This window comes from Colobus angolensis, unplaced genomic scaffold (assembly GCF_000951035.1).
Source record: "Colobus angolensis palliatus isolate OR3802 unplaced genomic scaffold, Cang.pa_1.0 Scaffold51, whole genome shotgun sequence".
Classification (NCBI taxonomy): domain Eukaryota; kingdom Metazoa; phylum Chordata; class Mammalia; order Primates; family Cercopithecidae; genus Colobus; species Colobus angolensis.
The window spans coordinates 9843196-9864733 of NW_012118599.1; positions in this window are offsets into that span (position 1 = coordinate 9843196).

Below are 21538 nucleotides of genomic sequence, written 5' to 3' on the forward strand. Positions count from 1 at the left end.
AAAGAAAATAATTTTTCGGGCCTGGGAGATAAGCTCTTTTGAAATATGGCTCCTTGCTTATTGGCAAAGAGTTCCATCCAACAAATACAAATTGGACACCTCCTACGTCCAAGTGCTGGGCTCATGAAAACATGTAACAACAACAATCAGACGTGGTCCCCGTCCTCAGGGAGCTCACAGTATAGTCCTGTGTTTCTTAGACCCCCGTTCCTTGTGTCTCACACTCAGGTCTTCTGCAAGATCGTGTACTGCCTATGATTATAGTTAATTCATATTTTTAAGTTAAAATGTTTAAACTACCAGAATTGGATTTGGCTGGATATAAAAGAAACCCTACTTCAGTGGCTTAACCAAAGTGGGAGGTGTTTTTCGTGTAATAAAGAGACTATGGTTAGGAAGCAGCCTCTTCCTTCCAGCTCTGCCACCCTTAGCATCTTAACAGTCAAAGATGGCTGTACCTCATCCAACCATTTCACCTTATTTTCATCATGAAGACAGAGGACAGAGAAGAATCAAAGAGAAAAAGGCACTTGCCCATGGTGGGATCTGTTTTATCAGGAAAACAATAGTTTTCCCCAAATCCCCATCCAGTAGACTTTTGCTTATATCTCGTTGGCCAGAACTGGATCACACAGTCGTCACCATAGCTACAACATAGTCTAGGGACATGAATATTTTAAACTTGGAACATTGCTTCCTGAACCAAACTGGGGTTCTGTAAATGAAGTAAGGAGCTGTCAGCAACTAGTAATAGCTGTCACAATCTCTCTCTACTTAGTCTCACTTGAGAAACATCTGTAAACCCACGTAATTACTGGGCCACCTCATTTTTTTTTTTTTTTTTTGAGACAGAGTCTCACTCTGTTGCCCAGGCTGAAGTTCAGTGGCATCATCATGGCTCACTGCAGCCTCCACCTCCTGAGCTCAAACAATTCTTTCACCTCAGCCTCCCAAGTAACTGGTACTACAGGCATGTACCACCACGCCTGGCTAACTTTTAAAAATTTTTAGTAGAGACAAGGTCTCACTATGTTACCCAGGCTGCTCTCAAACTCCTGAGCTCAAGTGGTCCTCCCACCTCAGCCTCCCAAAGTGCTGGGGTTATAGGCATGAGCCACTGCACCCAGCCATATGTTTTCTAATACATGCTAAAATACAAAACAAAATTGAAATGTAAAATTCATGGCTATGGAGAATTTTGTAAACGCTAACTGTCACTACCAGTGATTTTCTGAATTGCTTTATGGGGGTGTAGAATTTGCTGAAATCTCTTCTTTGGCAAAGGGCTAACTCAGGCTCCAGACAAAAGATGGTCTTCAAGAGCATGTGGCAAAAACTGGCTCTTAACTGCTCTTAGGGAGCAGGCATTTAAAGAAATTTTTTAAATCAAGGTATTTACAATAGGTATTTATTTACAATAAAATACACACTAAGTGCACAATTTGATGAGTTTTAACTTATGTATCTCATCTGAAACTAATGCCCCAATGAAGATATAGACCATATATACCTTTTTCTTTTTTTTTTGAGACCGAGTCTCGCTCTATCACTCAGGTTGGAGTGCAGTATTGCAATCTCAGCCCACTGCAACCTCCGCCTCCCGGGTTCAAGCGATTCTCCTGCTTCAGCCTCCCGCATAGCTGGTATTACAGGTACATGCCACCACACCCAGCTAATGTTTATATTTTTAATAGAGATGGGGTTTCACCATGTTGCCCAGGCTGGTCTCAAACTCCTGAGCTCAAGCGATCCACCTGCCTTGGTCTCCCAAAGTGCTGGAATTATAGGCATGAGCGACCACGCCCAGTCAAGATACAGAGCATTTCTATCACTCTAGAAAATTACTTTGTGTACCTTCCCATTTCCAGTCAACCTCCCCTCCACTCTGGGGTAACAATTATTCTAATTTCTATCTCCATAAATTAGTTTTGCCAAACTGATATCTTTGGTCTGTATTCAGCATGATCGAGATAAAAAAAAATTAAGTGAATTTAACATCAGAATTACAGAAAAAATTTGCCACTTTTCAAAGGTATGTAGCTCTTGGCCCGAACAGACACTGGGTACTAAATACTTCTGAAAATTTGGCATACCTTTGCACATAGCAGCTGCTTTTGGTTATGGCTCTTTTCCTGGCTGGGGAAGGTTTCAGTCAACGTATTGCCTGTGAGGAGTTGATTTTCCTAAAGGACTCTCCTGCCCTCAATGCACATCATTCACAAAGCTGTTCAATATTGAGATCTTGGGTATGGTTATTAATTGATTAATTCTTTATCTCTCTCCAGAGCTTCAGCTGGATGAGTAACTGGGTAAACGCCTATGTGGTAAGGTGCCCTTCAGGACGAGAAACTACATAAAAGTGTAGCCCCAAGAAAGCAGGTGCTCTCAAATGAGTCATTGGTAACAAGCAGACAACACATGTTTGTCCACTTTATCTGCCCCAACACCTCCCGCCCTTACTCCAAAGTCTTCTCACACTCCACCCTCCAGAGGTGAAACTACTGGGTGAAAGGACACTTTTTTGCAACCCAGATAAAGTTAGAATGACTATTCTCTCTCGCCAACTACTCATCAGGAAAGCATTTTTAAGAGTCAGCACAATTATGAGGAAGTTTGTTAAAGGGTTTTCCTTTTTTTTTTCCCTGACTTACAAGGGAGATGCACTGTGCACTTTTTTTTTTCTTTTTTCTTTCTTTCTTTCTTTTTTTTTTTTTGGTAAAAACAAGTATAAGGTAGACATTGTGCCTTGGATACAGACATCTAGCTGAAGCCAAATGCATCTTTGGCCAATAAAATGCCATAGGCCTTCCTGGTTCCATTACAACAAGTTACACTGTGGGATATCCTCACAGATGTGGGCCCAGGGGTGGTGGGGGCAGCATCTGGCTAACTGACCTGCTTTGGGGCTCTGGTTGTTCTCTTCATTCTTACTCCCAAAGGCTGCTGGAGTCTCTCTGTTAAATATGATCTGGACATGGAATTATCTTGAAAGGTTATGTGTTCCCTCATACTGAGTTATTTTTAATTAAGCCTACAGGCTTCAGCCTGGCATTCTAGTCCCTGCACAATCTGTTTCCAACCAACTGCTATTGCTGGTGTTTACCTTGTGAAGACCTCATTCTTCTCTAACTCATGAGATGAAACAGTTATGGACTCTGGACTCAGAAAAACTCATGTTCTAAACCACCTCAACTCATTACTGAGTTATAACTTTGCTTTTCCCCACCTCCACACCCTTGCTCACACTGTTTCCTTGACCTGGAATGTCATCTCTGCTCTTTCACATACAAACAAAACCTATTCACCTTTTAAGGTCAAGCTCAAATACTACTTTGTAGCCCTTCCTAACTACACAACTAGGTACAATCTTCTTTTCTTCTTCTGAGTTAGTTTGGCATCCCATCTGTTTGCCATTTCTCATACCTTGATTTTGTTTCCAGATCTCTCACTTCTGCATTTCTGCTTTAAATCTCTGTCATAAAATCAATTACATGATAAAATACAGATAAACAGAAAAAATACAGAACACCCAGTCAAATTTCAACTTCAGGTCAAACAAATAAATTTGTTTAAGTATGGCCCAAATATCACATAGGAAATACTTAAACAAATTTGTCTCTTATGTGAAATTGAAATTTAACTGAACACCCTGTGTTTTGTGTCTGGCAACCCTTCACACATGACTCTTTTTAATAAATAGGTGCGCATTTATCTGACTCCTTTGCGGTACTGCACATTATGTGACAGTAGGAACCTTGTCTGATTCATCTTGCTGCCCTGATGTTTCTTCCCCAAAGCAGTTGCTGGGCAAATCCTTGTTAATTAGTAAAGGGATTTTCACATCAGTAGGTATGGGCACACGGCACAGTTCTAAGAGCCTCAGTGTTGGAATCAGATGGACCTGGAAGCGTCATATTCCTACCACAAGACTAAGTGTGTGAGTCTTAGCAAGTTAACTACCTTTCAAAGCATTCTCATTTGTAAAATGGGAAGAAGGGTGTGCTTATTCCATATAGTTTTTCTCTCTATGCATATAAAGGGCTTAGCACAATGTCTGGCACACAGAAAGTGCTTAATAGCTGTTAGGTATTACTATTGGAAATGATGAAATACATTCAGACCAGAGCAGCAGCTACTCTGCTACAGGCAGTAAGAATTACATAAATGACCTAACTATACAGAGTTTGGAGCATAAAAATTCAAGACAGATCCCAGACCTCTTTTGGAGAGAGTCCTTAACTTGTTTGATTTTTCTTCCTGTTCCCCAAACCAACAGTCCTCATCTCAGGCTAATGTTTGTGTCTGGCTTTCTAAGATGTCAGTTCTTTGTCTTTGGGTCTAAGCCTAACTTCCCCAGCATCCTGAGATACTGTTGTAGCTCTTCATTCCACCCTTCCTGACAGTATTTTACCTTCCTATTCTCCCTTTCCTCTGGTCCTGGGTGCTTAGTTTCCCAACTAGAAATTAATTGCTGCTTCCTTTGAACAGCATTACCTTTGTGTGTGTGTGTAAATATATGTGTATACATGTGTGTGTAACAGGGGAAGAAATAAGTCATTTTGGCCTCTCCTAATAATCCAGGCAGAGTTGGTTGATGTGTGGCCATTGCAAAATCATTCAAATCTGATATGTATTTGTTGCTATTAGGACATGTGTAAAGAACAGCCTCAGTGACTTTAATGGCACCTCTCTGCTATATCAGGCACTCTGTTAAAGGCTGCATTTACATTGTCCTATTTACTACTCACAAAAGTCCTATAAGATTGATGTTCTCATCCCAATTTTCTAAAAGAGAAAACAGAAATAGAGATTAGTAACTTGCTTTAAGACCACAAGGCTGGTAACTTCTACTGAAACTCAAACTTCTCTGACTCCAACCCCCAGGCTCTTTCTTCAAAGCCAATGCTTTTTCATCCTGGCTACACATTAGAATCAATCCAAAAAGCTTACCTAAACTATTGATATCTGGACCCTATCCCTAGAGATTCTGATTTAAATATTTTTTAAAATAATCATTGTAATAATCTTTGTAATGATATTAATCTTCGCTCATCCCTTCTAAGACGTAAGACAAACACAATCTAATTCGATTCCCCATTGTTCTCTCTTATGAAATTGGGCCCTAAAACTCTGTATTTAAGGAATATTTGTCTCAATTGCTGTAGATGGATCCTAGGTATATACATGCTCTGTGTAATTATAAGTGTGGATACAACTTATCAGGAGTACCAATGTAAAAGCAATAGAATGTCCTGCTATTTGGCTATGCAAAAAGAGTTCTTAAAAAACAAAAAACAAAAAAACAGCACTTTGGTGATTTTTTTCCCCCCAAGATTATTGTCTTCTTTGGGAACCTTTTGCTTACATTACCCAATTTTCAGAGACGTGCTTCTTCTTTGTTGATCTTTACCTCTTGGGCTATTTCATCTTTCTCCAGGTCAGGAGGGCCACAGGCTAAGTCTGTACAATTTGTTTGCTCAATTGAATTTGTCTTCTTTTTTGCTTCCATTTCAGTCTAAGGATTTTGCTGACTGCATCTGTTTCTGTTTTCTTCAGCCTTGCAAAACCTTGCCAACAAAGAAAACTACCATGTGCCATTAATGGTCTTCATTTTCAATTGATCTGTGTTTTAATCCCATTGGCATGCTTATTAGAACTGTTGTCTTTGACCAATTTTATTTTTGGGCATCTAGTTTTTTTCATTTTGCAATACATTATCAGGGATTAATGAAATCTATGACTCATAATTTCCATGAAAATTCATTTACTAAACAAAATTTATGTGTTCATTTGTTTAACGTATTTTCTCTACTAACCTGTAAGCCCTTCTAGGCATCAAATTTTGATTACCACTGTGTGTCTGATGCCTAGAACTGTGGTAGGAATTTAGTAAGAGCTCAGCAAATACTGGTGAAATGTGGATATTGAGTGGGGTTGGGAATCAGACTTGCCCAGTTCTGAGTTTCTGCTGTACCACTTGTGAGCTGCGTGATGTTGAGCAAGTTGTTTGACTTCTCTGAACCTTCATCTCCACATTTCTAACATAATAGTAATAATAATAACATATACCTCATGATTGTTGTGAAGATTGAATACATGCTTATAAAGAAATCAGTTCAGTGCCTTAGCACACAGAAGATCATTATAAGTGCTAGTGAAAATGATATTTCCTAGAAGTATTGATTTTCACAGTAATATTGTAGGTAACTAGAAATGTATTCCACATTCCATTTGCCTTGTTTTCTATGTATTTCCGTCTTGTCATGGGTTTTTCCATATGAAGAAAAAAGCTAACAAGTAAGTCCAATTCATGCTCAGGCATGAAAGACTTCAGGAGTTATTCCAGGGATAATATTTGTGTCTTAAAAGAGGATCCAAAGTGAGACCCATTAGTTTACTCAAGATCTGTGCATTTCGTTGTATATAAATAAAACCTTAAAAAAAAAGGAGTCATGAACAAATATTAAGCTTTAGTTAATGATATACAGGCTGCAGAATTTGGGGGTGAAGTGTAGTGATGTCTGCAATTTACTCTGACATGCATAAAAATATGATGTATTGATGAAAGGATAGATGCTTAGTTATGTAATAAATAAACGCAGCAAGAATGCCCATTGTAGAACCTGCAGTTAGAGGTGTCCACTGCACACATATTTCAACATTTCTCTGTGTTTGAAAAATTGTGTAATAAAATGCCAAGAGGAGAAATAGGTGATCCTAGAGAAAGGCAACACCTACACCCAAGGAGGTTCATTCATTGGAGATTTCAGGCTTGTGATACTTGTTGGTGTCTATATTTTAGGAAGACTTCCCTGATTCTCTTTTAATTACAGCCCATAAGAAACCTCCAACATTTCTTAAAGAACTTAAAACAGAATTACCATCTGACCCAGCAATCCATTACTGAATATATATCCAAAAGAAAACAAATCGTTCTATCAAAAGGACACATGCCCTCGCGTGTTCCTCATAGCACTATTCACGGTAGCCAAGCCATGGAATCAATCTGGATGCCCATCAAAGGTGGACTGGATAAAAAAAACGTGGTGCTTATATGCCATGGAATGTTGTAACCATAAAAAAAAGCATGATTCAACCAGAGAATAAATTTAAAATATCCAAGATTTAAAAAAAGAAAAGAAAAAGAATGGAATCATATCTTTTGCAGCAACGTGGACACAGCTGTGGGTCATTATTCTAAGTGAATTAATGCAAGAACAGAAAACCAAATACTGCATATTCTCACTTATAACTAGGAGTTAAACATCAGGTACTCAAACATTGGGAACATAAAGATGGCAGCAATAGGGGACTACTAGAGTAGGGAAGGAGGGGGGCAAGTATTGAAAACTAACTGTTGGGGACTACATTCAGTACCTAGGTGACAGGATTATTTGTACTCAAACTTCAACATCATGCAATATACTCAGGCAACAAACCTGCACATGTGCCCACTGAATCTAAAATAAATGTTGAAAAAACAAACAAGAAACCTCCAGCATCATCTCTACATACTGCTTACATGGATGAAGAAAAACAACATCTGAAGTGGAAAAATAACAGTGAAAACGATGAAGACTGGAAGACAGAAGCAAACTATCTCCAAGCACTTGAAGAATAATTAACTTATTAGAGTCTCGGACATTCAGGGCTGCAGAGGGAACATGAGACCCTGATCTCTGGTTTTTATACCTTGTATCAAACCATTATTTACTATGTGGTTGAAACTATTATGAACAACTGATCATTTGGTCAAAAGTGAATGTATGACAGAATGAACAGGAGTCAGGGAGACAGTAATGTTTTGGGAAACACATTTATGATGCTAACTGGGGTTTTTGTAGTGGTAGTATTTTTCTTGTTGTGGGAAGACATAATAAAAGATTTGATAATTTTGAGAATATGTGTCATCTTCTCACAAGTCAGAAGAGTATAGAAATGTGGTTGTATGTTAAAAACAGATTTTAAGTTTACATATATGTAAATGATCAAGAGCGTACCATGGTAATCTAAGTAACTATAAGTATCTTCTCTTCGTTATAAGAAGTTGCTAACAGGGTACAGGAAAACTTTAGAAAGAAGATGAAAAAGAAGGCCTATGCTATTGTACTTCTTAACAAAAGGGCCATGCTACCATTTGAGTGGCAGTTATGGGGCCTGTTTGTTTGACTTTTCATTGCACAAATGGAAACATCCTGTAGGGTTTTTTTTTTAAAGGTAAATGTATTAAATATCAACACTGAAAACTGGTTTAACCAGGAAACAATGTGCATTAAACACACAACATGACAGAATGAACAGGAGTTGGGAAGATAGCAACGTGGCAACTTGTAGGAACCTTGTCCAGGGAAACAATATCTAATCAAGGTTATATAGTCAGGTTCAATCAGTCACATAGAGAAGCATTAGTACCGACTTCTTCACCATGTGATTGAGGAATGGAATCAGCTTCCTGCCTGGGCTTCTTTGACAATTCTTTGATGCTCCCATGTCTCCTAACAGCAGAGTCCAGGGACCGGTTTTAGGGCAGGGTGCAGGTGACAAAACTGTATCACTCTAGGCTGTGAAGTGCATTATAGAAAGGCCCTGGGCCCTTCACAGCCTAGTGTGTGTTATATGAGTACCCTTTTGGTGAATGAACTACAAAAATGTGTCCCTTTTTCTAGCTGACACAAGATTTGGGGAGGGGAATGGTGTCTGGTCTTCAGCAATTAATGCCCTGTCTCAGCTGCGTCCCCTTGTTGAGTGCACATACTTTATAACGAAACATGGGGAGAGTTTCTCATCTACCCTACTCTAGGTTCATCCCCTTTTCACCAATGAGATGATTAAGTATTAGAAGGTGTGGTGGTTAATACTGAGTATCAACTTGATTGGATTGAAGGAAGGAACATTGTTCCTAGGGTGTTGCTGAAGGACATTAATATTTGAGTCAGTGAGCTGGGAAAGGCGGATCCACCATCAATCTGAGTGGGCACTATCTAATCAGCACATCTAATCTAGCTGCCAGTGCAGCTAGAATAAAGTAGGCAGAAGAAAGTGAAATGAGCAGACTCGTCAGGTTTTCCGGCCTTCATCTTTCTTCTGTGCTGGATGTTTCCTGCCCTCATACATTAGACTCCAAGTTCTTCAGTTTGTGAACTCTTGGACCTACACCAGTGATTTGCCAAGGACTCTTAAGCCTTCGGCCATGGACTGAAGGCTATACTGTTGGCTTCCTTACTTTTGAGGTTTGGGGACTTGGACTGGCTCCTCAGCTTGCAGATAGCCTATTGTGGGACTTCCTCCTGTGATCGTGTGAGTCAATAATCCTTAATAAACTCCCCTGCGTATATACATCATCCTTAATAAACTCCCCTGCGTATATACATCTATCCTATTAGTTCTGTCCCTTGAGGAAACCCTAACTAATACAGATTTTGGTACCAGGAGTGATTTTAGAGGAACTGAATTTTTAAAATGGATTTCTTTAGTTGGTTTTGGGGCTTCTGGGGTTGCTCAGTATGCTTAATATTATATGATTAGACCCCAAAATGCGAAGAACTCTACTTCTAATAGTGTGGAGAACATTGATAGTCCTTTATAGGCATAAACTGTTTACACAGTTACGCAAAATAAATGCATTTGATATTCCTGATTCACTGCTCATGAGAGACAAGGAGTTTAGTGACTCTATACATAATACCTTTGACCATAAGAGGAGAACCAAGGAATATGATGAAGTTGGTTGTTGCTCTTAAGTTTGCTGGACAAGGTGACAAAAGAAAAGGATGAGCTCAGGGATTCTAACTCTGGGCTTCAGAATCAGATACTGAGCTCCAAGTTTTCTAGGCGTGCTCTGAGTGAGTCTGAGTGAGTCTTATCTCCTGTAGACAAAGGGCTGAAATTGTGGAAAATCAGACACGAGCTCTTATCATGTGAGTGGCTGACCAGCAACGATAGCCTTGCCAGGTGTCTATTGTTAAAGCGAAGGCATTGATTGGAAAAGAATGAGATCCTGTAACTTAAAATGGGGACATGTGGGAGGACCCTGATGAAGCTGGAGAGATGCTGAGCTTGTAAACTCTGATGAGCCCTTTTTGCCAGAGGAAACAGCCTCTCTACCCCCAGTGGTGGCAACATCCTCTCCCCTACCCAGGCTGCCATCAGCCTTTCCACCTTTTCTGAGGAAATTAACCATGCACTGCCTGAGGCATCAGTGGATGGCCTCCCTCGAGGCAGTTGCCAGGCAAGACAATATTGATTCACCTCATGACTCATCCCTAACAATCCTGTTTGCTTTTAGACCTATAACTACACTCAAGTCCCAGGAGGCCCCTAGATGTGAGGTTCAAAGTGTGACCCACAAGGAGGTGCCTTACATTCCAAAAGAACTGCTTGAGTTTTCTAATTTATATAAGCAGAAATTTGGAGAATAGTTATGGGAATGGATATTAAGTGTGTGGGATAATGGTGGAAGGAATGTAAAGTTTAATCAGGCTGAATTTGTTGATATGGGCCCACTAAGTGGGATCCTGCTTTTAATGTTGCAGTTCAGGGAGTTAAAAAAAGGTTCTAATAGTTTGTTTTCTTGGTTAGCTGAAATATGGATTAAAAGCTGACCCACTGTGAGTGAGCTGGAAATGCCAGATCTCCCTTGGTTTAATGTAGAGGAAGAGATCCAAAGGCTTAGGGAGATTGGAATGCTAGAGTGGATTAATCACTTTAGACCTACTCATCTCAGCTGGGAGGGTCCAGAAGATATACCCTTCACCAACACTTTGTAAAATAGATTTATGAGGGGAGCACCTGCATCCTTGAAGAGCTCTGTGATTGTTCTTTTCTGTATGCCAGATCTTACATTGGGAACTGCAATCACTCAATTAGAAAATTTAAATGCAATGGAAATAATTGGACCGAAGGTGGCAGGGACTAAGTGGCACCACTCAACTGTCAAAGGCAGGGTGAGCATAGTTACTGTAATGGACAGTGGAGGCAAAGCAGCAATCAGCATATTCTGACTTGTGTAGAGCTCTGGCGTTGGCTAGTTGATCACAGTGTTCCTAGAAGTGAAATTGATAGGAAGCCTACTGCATTTTTACTTAATGTATAAGTAAAAATTGTATAAGCAGAAACCTCCCAGGTTGAGTGGACAAAAGACTAATTTGAATTGTAAAAGTAGAGCGTCACAGCCCTTCAATCAATTTCCAGACTCGAACAAATTTACAGACCCAGAACCCCTTGAATGAAGGGGAGTCTGCGTCCCCTTAAGGAAGGACTCTGCTACACTACTGACAATTTATGCTGTTAATCTTTCTCCCATCCTTCCCCAAGGAGGCCTCTGGCCTTTTACCAGGGTAACTGCACTGGGGAAAGCAGAATGATCATATCTTTCAGCGACTAGTGGACACTGGCTCTGAGCCAACGTTGATTCCAGGGGACCCAAAACATCATTGTAGTCCTCCAGTTAAAGTAAGGGCTTATGAAGGTCAGGTAATTAATGGAGTTTTAGCTCAGGTCTGACTTACAGTGGGTCCAGTGTGTCCCTGGATTCATCCTGTGGTCATTTCCCCAGTGCCAGAATGCATAATTGGCATAGATGTACTTGGCAGCTGGCAGAATCACCACACTGGCTCCCTGACTGGTAGGGTGAGGGTTACTATGGTGGGAAAGGCCAAATGAAAACCATTAGAGCTGGCTCTATCTAGAAAAATAGTAAATCAAAAACAATGTTGCATCCCTGGCAGGATTACAGGGATTGCAGGGGTGGTGATTTTCACCACATCCCAGTTCAGCTCTCCTATTTGACCTGTGCAGATGGATCTTGGAAAATGAGAGTGGATTATCATAAGCTTAACAAAATGATGATTCCAATTACAGCTGCTGTACCAGATGTGGTTTTATTACTTGAAAAAATTAACACATCTCCTGGTACCTGGTATGTAGCCATTGATTTGGCAAATGCCTTTCTCTCCATTCTGTTCATAAGGCCCACCAGAAGCAATTTGCCTTCAGCTGGCAAAGCCAGCAATATACCTTCACTCTCCTACCTCAGGGGTATATCACCTCTCCAGTTTTGTGTCATAATCTTGTTCAGAGAAATCTTGATTGCTTTTCCTTTCCACAAGATATCACACTGGTCCATTACATTGATGACATTATGCTGATTGGATCCAGTGACCAAGAAGTAGCAAACACGGGTATTGGACTTATTGGTGAGACGTTTGTGTGCCAAGGGGTGGGAAGTAAATTGGATTAAAATTCAGGGACCTTATAGTTTAGTAAAATTTCTAGGGGTCCAGTGATGTGGGGCCTCTCAAGAAATGCCTTCTAAGGTGAAGAATAAGTTGCTGCTTTTGGCCCTTCCTACAACCAAGAAAGAGGCACAATGCATTGTGGGCCTGTTTGGATTTTGGAAGCAACATATTCCTCATTTGGGTGTGTTATTCCAGCCCATTTATTGAATGACCTGAAACACTGCCAGTTTTGAGTTGTGTCCAGAAGAGTAGAAAGCTCTGCAACAGGTCCAGGCTGCTGTGCAAGCTGCTGTGCCACTCGGGCCATATGACCCAGCAGATCCAATGGTGCTTTAGGTGTCAGTGGCAGATAGGGATGCTGTTTGGAACCTTTGGCAGGCCCCCATAGGTGAATCACAGCAAAGGACTCTAGGGTTTTGGAGCAAGACCCTGCCATCTTCTGCAGATGACTACTCTCCTTTTGGCTTGTTACTGGGCCTTGGTGGAAACCAAACGTTTGCCTATGGGTCATCAAATCACTATGCAACCCGAACTGCCTATAATGAACTGGGTGCTTTCTGACCCATCTAGCCATAAAGTGTGGCATGCACAGCAGCATTCCATCATCAAATGGAAGTGATATATACGTGATCGGGTTCGAGCAGATCCTGAAGGTACAAGTAACTTACATGAGGAAGTGGCTCAAATGCTTAGTTCACCACTTCTGCCACCCTGCCTATCCTCCCTCAGCCTGCACCGATGGCCTCATGAGGAGTTCTCTATGATCAGTTGACAGAGGAAGAGAAGACGACGGCCTGGTTTACAGATGGTTCTGCACAATATGGAAGCACCACCCAAAAGTGGACAGCCGCAGCACTAGAGCCCCTTTCTAGGACATCCTTGAAGGACAGTGGTGAAGGGAAATCTTCTCAAGTGGGCAGAACTTCGAGAAGTGCATCTGGTTGTACACTTTGCATGAAAGGAGAAATGGCCAGATGTACAATGATATACTGATGCATGGGCTGTAGCCAATAGTTTGGCTGGATGGTCAGGGACTTGAAAGCAGCATGATTGGAAAATTGGTGATGAAATTTAGGGAAAAGGCATGTGGGTGGATCTCTCTGAGTGGTCAAACACTATGAAGATATTTGTATCTCATTTGAATGCTCACTGAAGGGTGACTTCAATAGAGGAACATTTATATAATCAAGTGGATAGGATGACTAGTTCTACGGATACCACTTAGCCTCTTTCCCCAGCTGTCCCTGTCATTGCCCAATGGGCCCATGAACAAAGTGGCCATGGTGGCAAGGATGGAGTTTACACGTGGGCTCAGCAATGTGGACTTCCACTTACCAAGGCTGATCTGGCTACAGCCACTGCTGAGTGCCCAATTTGTCAGCAGCAGAGAGAGAATTGTGCCCTTGATATGGCACCATTCCCCGGGGTGATCAGCCAGCTACTTGGTGGCAGGTTGATTATGTTGGACCTCTTCCATCATGGAAAGGGCAGCAATTTGTCCTCACCAGAATAGACACTTACTCTGGATAAGGGTTTGCCTATCCTACATGCAATGCTTCTGCCAAGACTACCATCCGTGACCTCACAGCATGTCTTATTCACCATTATGGTATTCCTCACAGCATTGCCTCTGACCAGGGCTCTCACTTTACAGCTAAAGAAGGGCAGCAGTGGGCTCATGCTCATGGAATTCACTGGTCTTAACATGTTCCCTATTATCCTGATGCAACTGGATTGACAGAGTGGTGAAATGGCCTTTTGAAGTCGCAATTACAATACCAAGTAGGTGACAATACTTTGCAAGGCTGGGGCAAAGTTCTCCAGAAGACTGTGTATGCTCTGAATCAGCATCCAATATATGGTATGTTTCCACCATAGCCAGGTCCAGAAATCAAGGGGGAAAAGTGGAAGTAGCACCACTCATCATTACCCCTAGTGATTGCACTGTTGGCTTCCCTACTTTTGAGGTTTTGGTACTTGGATGGGCTTCCTTGCTCCTCAGTTTGCAGATCCCCTAGTGACCCAGTAGTAAAATTTTTGCTTCCTGTTCCCCTGACATTACGTCCTGCTGGCCTAGAAGTCTTAGTTCCAGAGGGAGGAATGCTGCCACCAGGAGACACAACAGTGATTCCCCCTAACTGGAAGTTAAGATTGCCACCTGGCCACTTTGGGCTGCTCCTATCTCTAAGTCAACAGGCTGAGAAGGGAGTTACAATGTTGGCTGGGGTGATTCACCCAGACTATCAATATGAAATCAGTCTACTACTCCACATTGAAGGTAAGAAAGCATATGCATGGAATATAGGAGATCCATTAGGGCATCTCTTAGCATTACCATGCCCTGTGATTAAGGTCAATGGGAAACTACAACAACCCAATCCAGGCAGGACTACTAATGGCCCAGACTCTTTGGGAATGAGGGTTTTGGTCACTCCACCAGGTGAAAATTCCACTGCGGTGCTTGCTGAAGGCAAAGGGAATACAGAATGAGTAGTAGAAGAAGGTAGTCATTATTACCAGCTACAACCATGTGACCAGTTGTAGAAACGAGGACTGTAATTGTCATAAATATTTCCTCTTTATTTTGTTAAGAATATGTTTGTGCATGTATACACTTGCACTAAGAAAATATCTTCACTTCCTTTCTTTTTCCTTTTATCATGTGACATAAGATTTGTTGACTTCAAATCAGAATTGAAGTATTATTAACTTTATGGAATAACACTTAGGTTAAGGATTAGTGCACTTCCGGTTGTAGAAAGGATAGCTGTCTTATGTTAGGCATAATTATAACCCTATTATTGTTTTTATTTGACAAGGGGTAGATTTGTGATGGTTAATATTGAGTGTCAACTTGATTGTATTGAAGGATGCAAAGTATTGTTCCTAGGTGTGTCTGTGAGGGTGTTGCCAAAGAGATTAACATTTGAGTCAGTGGACTGGCAAAGGCAGACCTACCCTCAATCTGGGTGAGCACCATCTAATCAACTGCTAGCATGGACAGAATAAAAGCAAGCAGAAGAAAGTGAAATGAGCAGACTCACTGAATCTTTTGGCCTTCATCTTTCTTCTGTGCTGGATGGTTCCTTCCCTTGCACATCAGACTCCAAGTTCTTCAGCTTTTGGACCCTTAGGCTTACACCAGTGATTTACCAAGGACTCTCAGGCCTTTGGCCACAGACTGAATATTGCACTATTGGCTTCCTTACTTTTGAGGTTTTGGTACTTGGATGGACTTCCTTGCTCCTCAGTTTGCAGATGGCCTATTGTGGGACTTTGCCTGTGATCGTGTGAGTCAATATTCCTTAATAAACTCCCCTTCACATATATATCAATCCTATTAGTTCTGCCCCTCTAGGGAACCCTGACTAATATAAAAGCTTAAATCATCTTATTTTAGGCTCCAATCTAAGTAGTAATAGGAAGCAAACCACTCCCAAAGTTGACCTTCATCATCACCATTGCATAGAGCAGCTACTATATGCAAAATTGTTTGCCTGGTACTAGGATGTGGGCTACACAGATGTATAGACATTTCTAATCGAACCTTGGAAGAGACAGGACCTGCTCTGTGCTGCCTGAGTGTGAGCAGTGAGTGAGTTATGTGATTTCACAAGCAGGAATGAACAATCACTCTTTGCTGGTATAGTTGGAGAAGGTTGTTCTGAGAAGGTGAGGCTTGAGTTGAGTGAAGAATGAGTAGAGTTTAGAAAAACAGAGAGGACCAGAAGGATCACAAGGGGAGAAAACAATGTATAGAAAGGTATAGAAGGGGGCGCCACCTCAGTGACCCTGTTCACTCCAGCGCATCATGGTCCCCATTCGCAACAGGCCCTTCTTAAGTGCGGTCCTCACTCCAGACCCACAACACTCTCCTCAGCAGAATGTACCCATCTCATGTCTCATGTGCTCCAGGACTGCTTTCTAAAGAGGAGTAGTCTGTTACAGAAGAGAATGTGAGGTTGAGTATTAATGTATTTACCCATTGATATAATAAGTATTCAATTTAATAAGAAACTTGTAGACATATTGTCATAAAACATTTCTAAAACTTTTGGAATTACAGGTAGGGCAGAAACAGTTTATATTTGATATCTATTGCTGTGCAAAAAATTTCCCAAACTTAGCAACTTTGAAAAACAAACATTTCCTATTTCACATAGTTTCTGAGAGTCAAGAGTTCAGGAGCCACGTAGCTGGGTAGGTCTGGCTCAAGGTCGCTTATCAGGTTGCAAACAAAATACTGGCCTGAACAGTGTCCTCTGCAGCTTTGTCTGACTGAATAATCTGCTTCCAAGCTCACTCATGTGGTCTTGGTGAGCGTCAGTCCCTCGAATCCTGGGTCTCTCCATAGGTGAGTGTTCTTGCAACACGATAGTTGGCTTCTCCAAGAGTGAATGATACAGAAATGAGCAAACAGGATGATCAGTGCCATTTATAGCTTAGTCTCTGACCCACTGTCACTTCTGTATTTTATTGGTCACTGTGACCTTTCTTGATTCAATGTGGAAAGGAATCATACAAAAAAACCACTGGGGGCCATCTCAAAGACTGGTTACCATTGAGTTTATATTTTGGAGAGACGAGAGCTTTTAAAACATATAGGTCAGGCACAGTGGCTCACACCTGTAATCTCAGTACTTTGGGAGGCTGAGGCAGGTGGATCAGTTGAGGCCAGGAGTTCAAGACCAGCCTGGCCAACATGGCAAAACCCCATCTTTACTGAAAATACAGAAATAGCCAAACATGGTGGCTCATGCCTGTAATCCCAGCTACTTAGGAGGCTGAGGCACGAGAATTGCTTGAACCTGGGAGGTAGAGATTGCAGTGAGCTGAGATCGTGCCACTGCACTCCAGCCTGGGTGACAGAGTAAGACTCTGTCTCAAACAAACAAACAAACAAAAAAACATATACCAGAGGTGATACAGTGAACTGTATATCCTAGAGACCTATCTTTAAAGTACCAAAAAATGCTGAATAAAATATTTTAGAAAATCTTTAAAAATGCATCACTACCTCTGCAGGAAAGTAAGAGATCAAACAAACAAACAAACAAACAAGGAAGCATGAATCCAGGGAGATAAGAGAGTGCATGAGCTGAAGACTCCCCCAGAGACAGATATCTACCTGCAAGTGACCCAGAGAGCTGATTTTGACAACTGCATAGCAAACATGAGACAAAGTCTAGGGGAACATGGGAAGTCAGATAAGAGATCCTCTTATAAATCACCTTATATCCCAAAGGGTATCTTGTCAGTGACTATTTACACCAGGAATTTCTTCAACTCCCTTTCTCCACACAAGAATAGAAAGGAAATCTGCCTGCCTCAACCCTGGCTCTAAATAGCAAGAGGAAACATCTGAGATTTTATTTATTTTTATTTTTTTTAATTATACTTTAAGTTCTAGGGTACGTGTGCACAACATGCAGGTTTGTTACAGATGTATACATGTGCCATGTTGGTGTGCTGCACCCATTAACTTGTCATTTACAATAGGTATTTCTCCTAATGCTGTCCCTCCCCCAAACCCCATCCCATGACAGGCCCCAGTGTGTGATGTTCCCCAATGTGTGATGTGTCCAAGTGTTCTCATTGTTCAATTCCCACCTATGAATGAGAACATGTGGTGTTTGGTTTTCTGTCCTTGCAATAGTTTGCTCAGAATGATGGTTTCCAGCTTCATCCATGTCCCTACAAACGACATGAACTCATCCTTTTTTATGGCTGCATAGTATTCTGTGGTGTGTATGTGCCACATTTTCTTAATCCAGTCTATCATTGATGGACATTTGGGTTGATTCCAAGTCTTTTCTATCGTGAATAGTGCCACAGTAAACACATTTGTGCGTGTGTCTTTGTAGTAGCATGATTTATAATCCTTTGAGTTTATACCCAGTAATGGCATCACGGGGTCAAATGGTATTTCTAGTTCTAGATCCTTGAGGAATTGCCACACTGTCTTCCACAATGGTTGAACTAGTCTACAGTCCCACCAATAGTGTAAAAGTGTTCCTATTTCTCCACATCCTCTCCAGCACCTATTGTTTCCTGACTTTTTAATGATCGCCATTCTAACTCATGTGAGATGGTATCTCAATGTGGTTTTGATTTGCATTTCTCTGATGACCAGTGATGATGAGCATTTTTTCATGTGTTTCTTGGCTGCATAAATGTCTTCTTTTGAAAACTGTCTGTTCATATCCTTTGCCCACTTTTTGAAGGGGTTGTTTGATTTTTTTCTTGTAAATTTGTTTAGGTTCTTTGTAGATTCCAGATATTAGCCCTTTGTCAGATGGGTAGATTGCAAAAATTTTCTCCCATTCTGTAGGTTGACTGTTCACTCTGATGGTAGGGAAACATCTGAGAATTTATAACTATAGGTTAGATTTATGCAGGCTTGTAACCAAATTTATAATATCAGTACGGTTTGAACAATCCTAGCTGAAAATGTGTTTTAATGTGACTCAGAGTTGGAAGTACTCTCAAGTCCAGAAACAAGCACAAATCCTCACTGGAGGAACAACTGTTATCACAGGCCTCAGAGATTCCCAGATCTTAGACAGAATAAATAAGATCTGGTATTCGATACCACAATAATGTGACTATAGTCAATAACAATTGAATTGTACATTTAAAAAGAACTAAAAGAGTTTAATTGCATTGTTTGTAACACAAAAGATAAATGCTTGAGGGGATAGAGACCCTATTTTCCCTGATGTGATTATTATACATCATTATATGCCTATATCAAAATATCTCATGTACCCCATAAATATATACACTTACTATGTACTCACAAAAATAAAAAACAGAAGATTTCCAGATATAAAATTCTATTGAACTGGAGCTTGCAACTGAAGGAAAGAATCATAATACACTTGGGAAAACAAGGTACCATGAAAAAGAACTAGCAAAAAACAACAAACAGAAGATATAGGCTGACAAACGCTTTAAATACTTGATTATTAATTATGAAACAAATTCAAGCATGTTAGATATGCTTAACACAGAAGAGATGCTATCAAATGGTTGAGCAAAAAATAAGAGACTATTGACAATGAACAACCAAATAGAACTTCTGCAAATAAAAATTAAAAATTATTAAAAGTAAAAAAAGTCCTTTTTTTTGTTTTTTTTTTTTTAAGACAGGGTCTCATTCTGTTGCTCAGGTTGGAGTGCAGTGGCGTAATCTTGGCTCACCGCAGGCTCGACCTCCTGGGCTCAAGCAATCCATTTACCTTAGCCTCCTGAGTAGCTGGGACTACAGTTGTGCACCACCATGCCTGACTAATTTTTGTATTTTTAATACAGATGGGATTTCACCATGTTTCCCAGGCTGGTCTCAAACTCCTGAATTCAAGGAATCCACTTGCCCCAGCCTCCTAAAGTGCTGGGATTACAGGGGTGAGCCACCACACCTGGCCAAAAATACATTTTAAAGTGTTATATTATTATTTATTTATTTTTGAGATGACGTTTTACTCTTATTGCCCAGGCTGGAGTGTAGTGGTACAATCTTGGCTCACTGCAACCTCTACCTTCCTGGTTCAAGAGATTCTCCTGCCTCAGCCTCCCAAGTAGCTGGGATTGCAGGTGCTTGCCACCATGCCTGGCTGATTTTGTATTTTTAGTAGAGATGGGTTTTCAACATGTTGACCAGGCTGGTCTTGAACTCTTGACCTCAAGTGATACTCCTACCTTGGATTCCCAAAGTACTGGGACTGCAACTGTGAACCACTATGCCCAGCCTAAAGTGTTATGTTAATACACAAATGATATCTTTGACTTTGCCTCTTGGGTCGTAAAGCCTAAAATATTAATTATCTGGCCCTTTACAGAAAGCCTCTGCCAACTCTGCTACAGTTGCACCCCACACAGGAGGCCCTTGGCCAGCCTGAGGTTGAAATGCAGTAGGGAGCCATGCAGATCGACCACTGCAGAGCATGAGGTCTGAGGGATTGAGTAAGGGAGGCCAGGGAAGCCTCAGGAGGACACAGTCTTGGGCCTGGTAACCCAAAGGAGGCCAGTTTTTTGTCCCTATTAAATATAGACAGATGGACACCTCAAGTGACCCCAGAGGAGCCTTGGAACCCAGAGGCATTGCCTACTTAACTTTTATGTATGGGTTATGGGAAATAAATCTTAGCTGCCCACAAGCCTTGAGAGTTTAGCACATGCGTGACCTCCGGTGTGGAGGTCTGGGGCAGAAGGATACTGGACCATGTATGTAATTATTAAGTAATTGTGAATGGCATTCTGCAAATGGAGAAAGGGGAAAGGGTATTTTTTTTTTTTTTTGCCTGAATTATGTATCTCAACTAAACATCTCCAGTTACCCTCAGATTGCCAAATGTGAAACAAAGCCAAGTGCTTCTTTGTGACCTTTGGCCATGTGAGTGGGGCCCGCAAACTCTGTTTCTGAGCACGAAGTGCTGACATGTTTGCCCTGGAAGGAGTGAAGGAGCGGGGCTCGCTGTCAGCAGCTTCAGTGATTGCCCCAGAGTGGTATGAGTTGCAGGAAACCAAGAAGGGAAGTGATTTGGGGAAAGGAAAACAAGAAGCTAACCAAGCCCAAGCGTTCTCTTTTGAAGATGGAAGACACGCCTGGTCTGTTCAAGGCCTCCCTGAGGGTATGTGCTCATCTCATTTCTCTCTTGTACTTTAGAAAGAATCAGCAAGATCTAGTTGTAGAACAAGGAGATGGACTGTGAGTAACTATTTCCTTAGGCTCTATTTCATGCCAGGTGTTTCACACATTTATCTATGATCTTCAAAGCAATTTCACAGCATAGATACCAGCCTCCCTATTTTGCAGATGGTGAAACTGAGGCCCAGATAGAAGTACTAAGGAATGTGTCCAAAACCACAGAGTAAGTTAGCAATGATTTAGGCAGGGGTTACTCCAAAACCAAATTCTTTCCTCTCCACCAAGCAGATACAGCCAAGATATGTTGGTGGAAGCAACCCTACCCCTCTAGCAAGTACAGGCAAGTCCTGACTCCTTATTTGCTCCCAAATGTCTCCAGTGACCTTGCTCTTCCTGTTTGACATGTTAGCTCTAGCCCCAGTGTCACAAATGGATGAAATGACCAAAAAAAGAAAAAGTAGTTTAGTTTTGTTATCAGGAAGTTTCTATGGAAATAGTTACACACTGGGTGTGAAGAAGTGTAGAATGGTTTACTGAGGTTTTCTGCTGGATTAGCTGTACCAAGTAGGCTCAGGGAAGCCAAGAAAACATAACCCTGAATCATGAGGGGTTGATGCCCAGCACAGGATAGGAGGAAGTTTCTAGTGGAGTA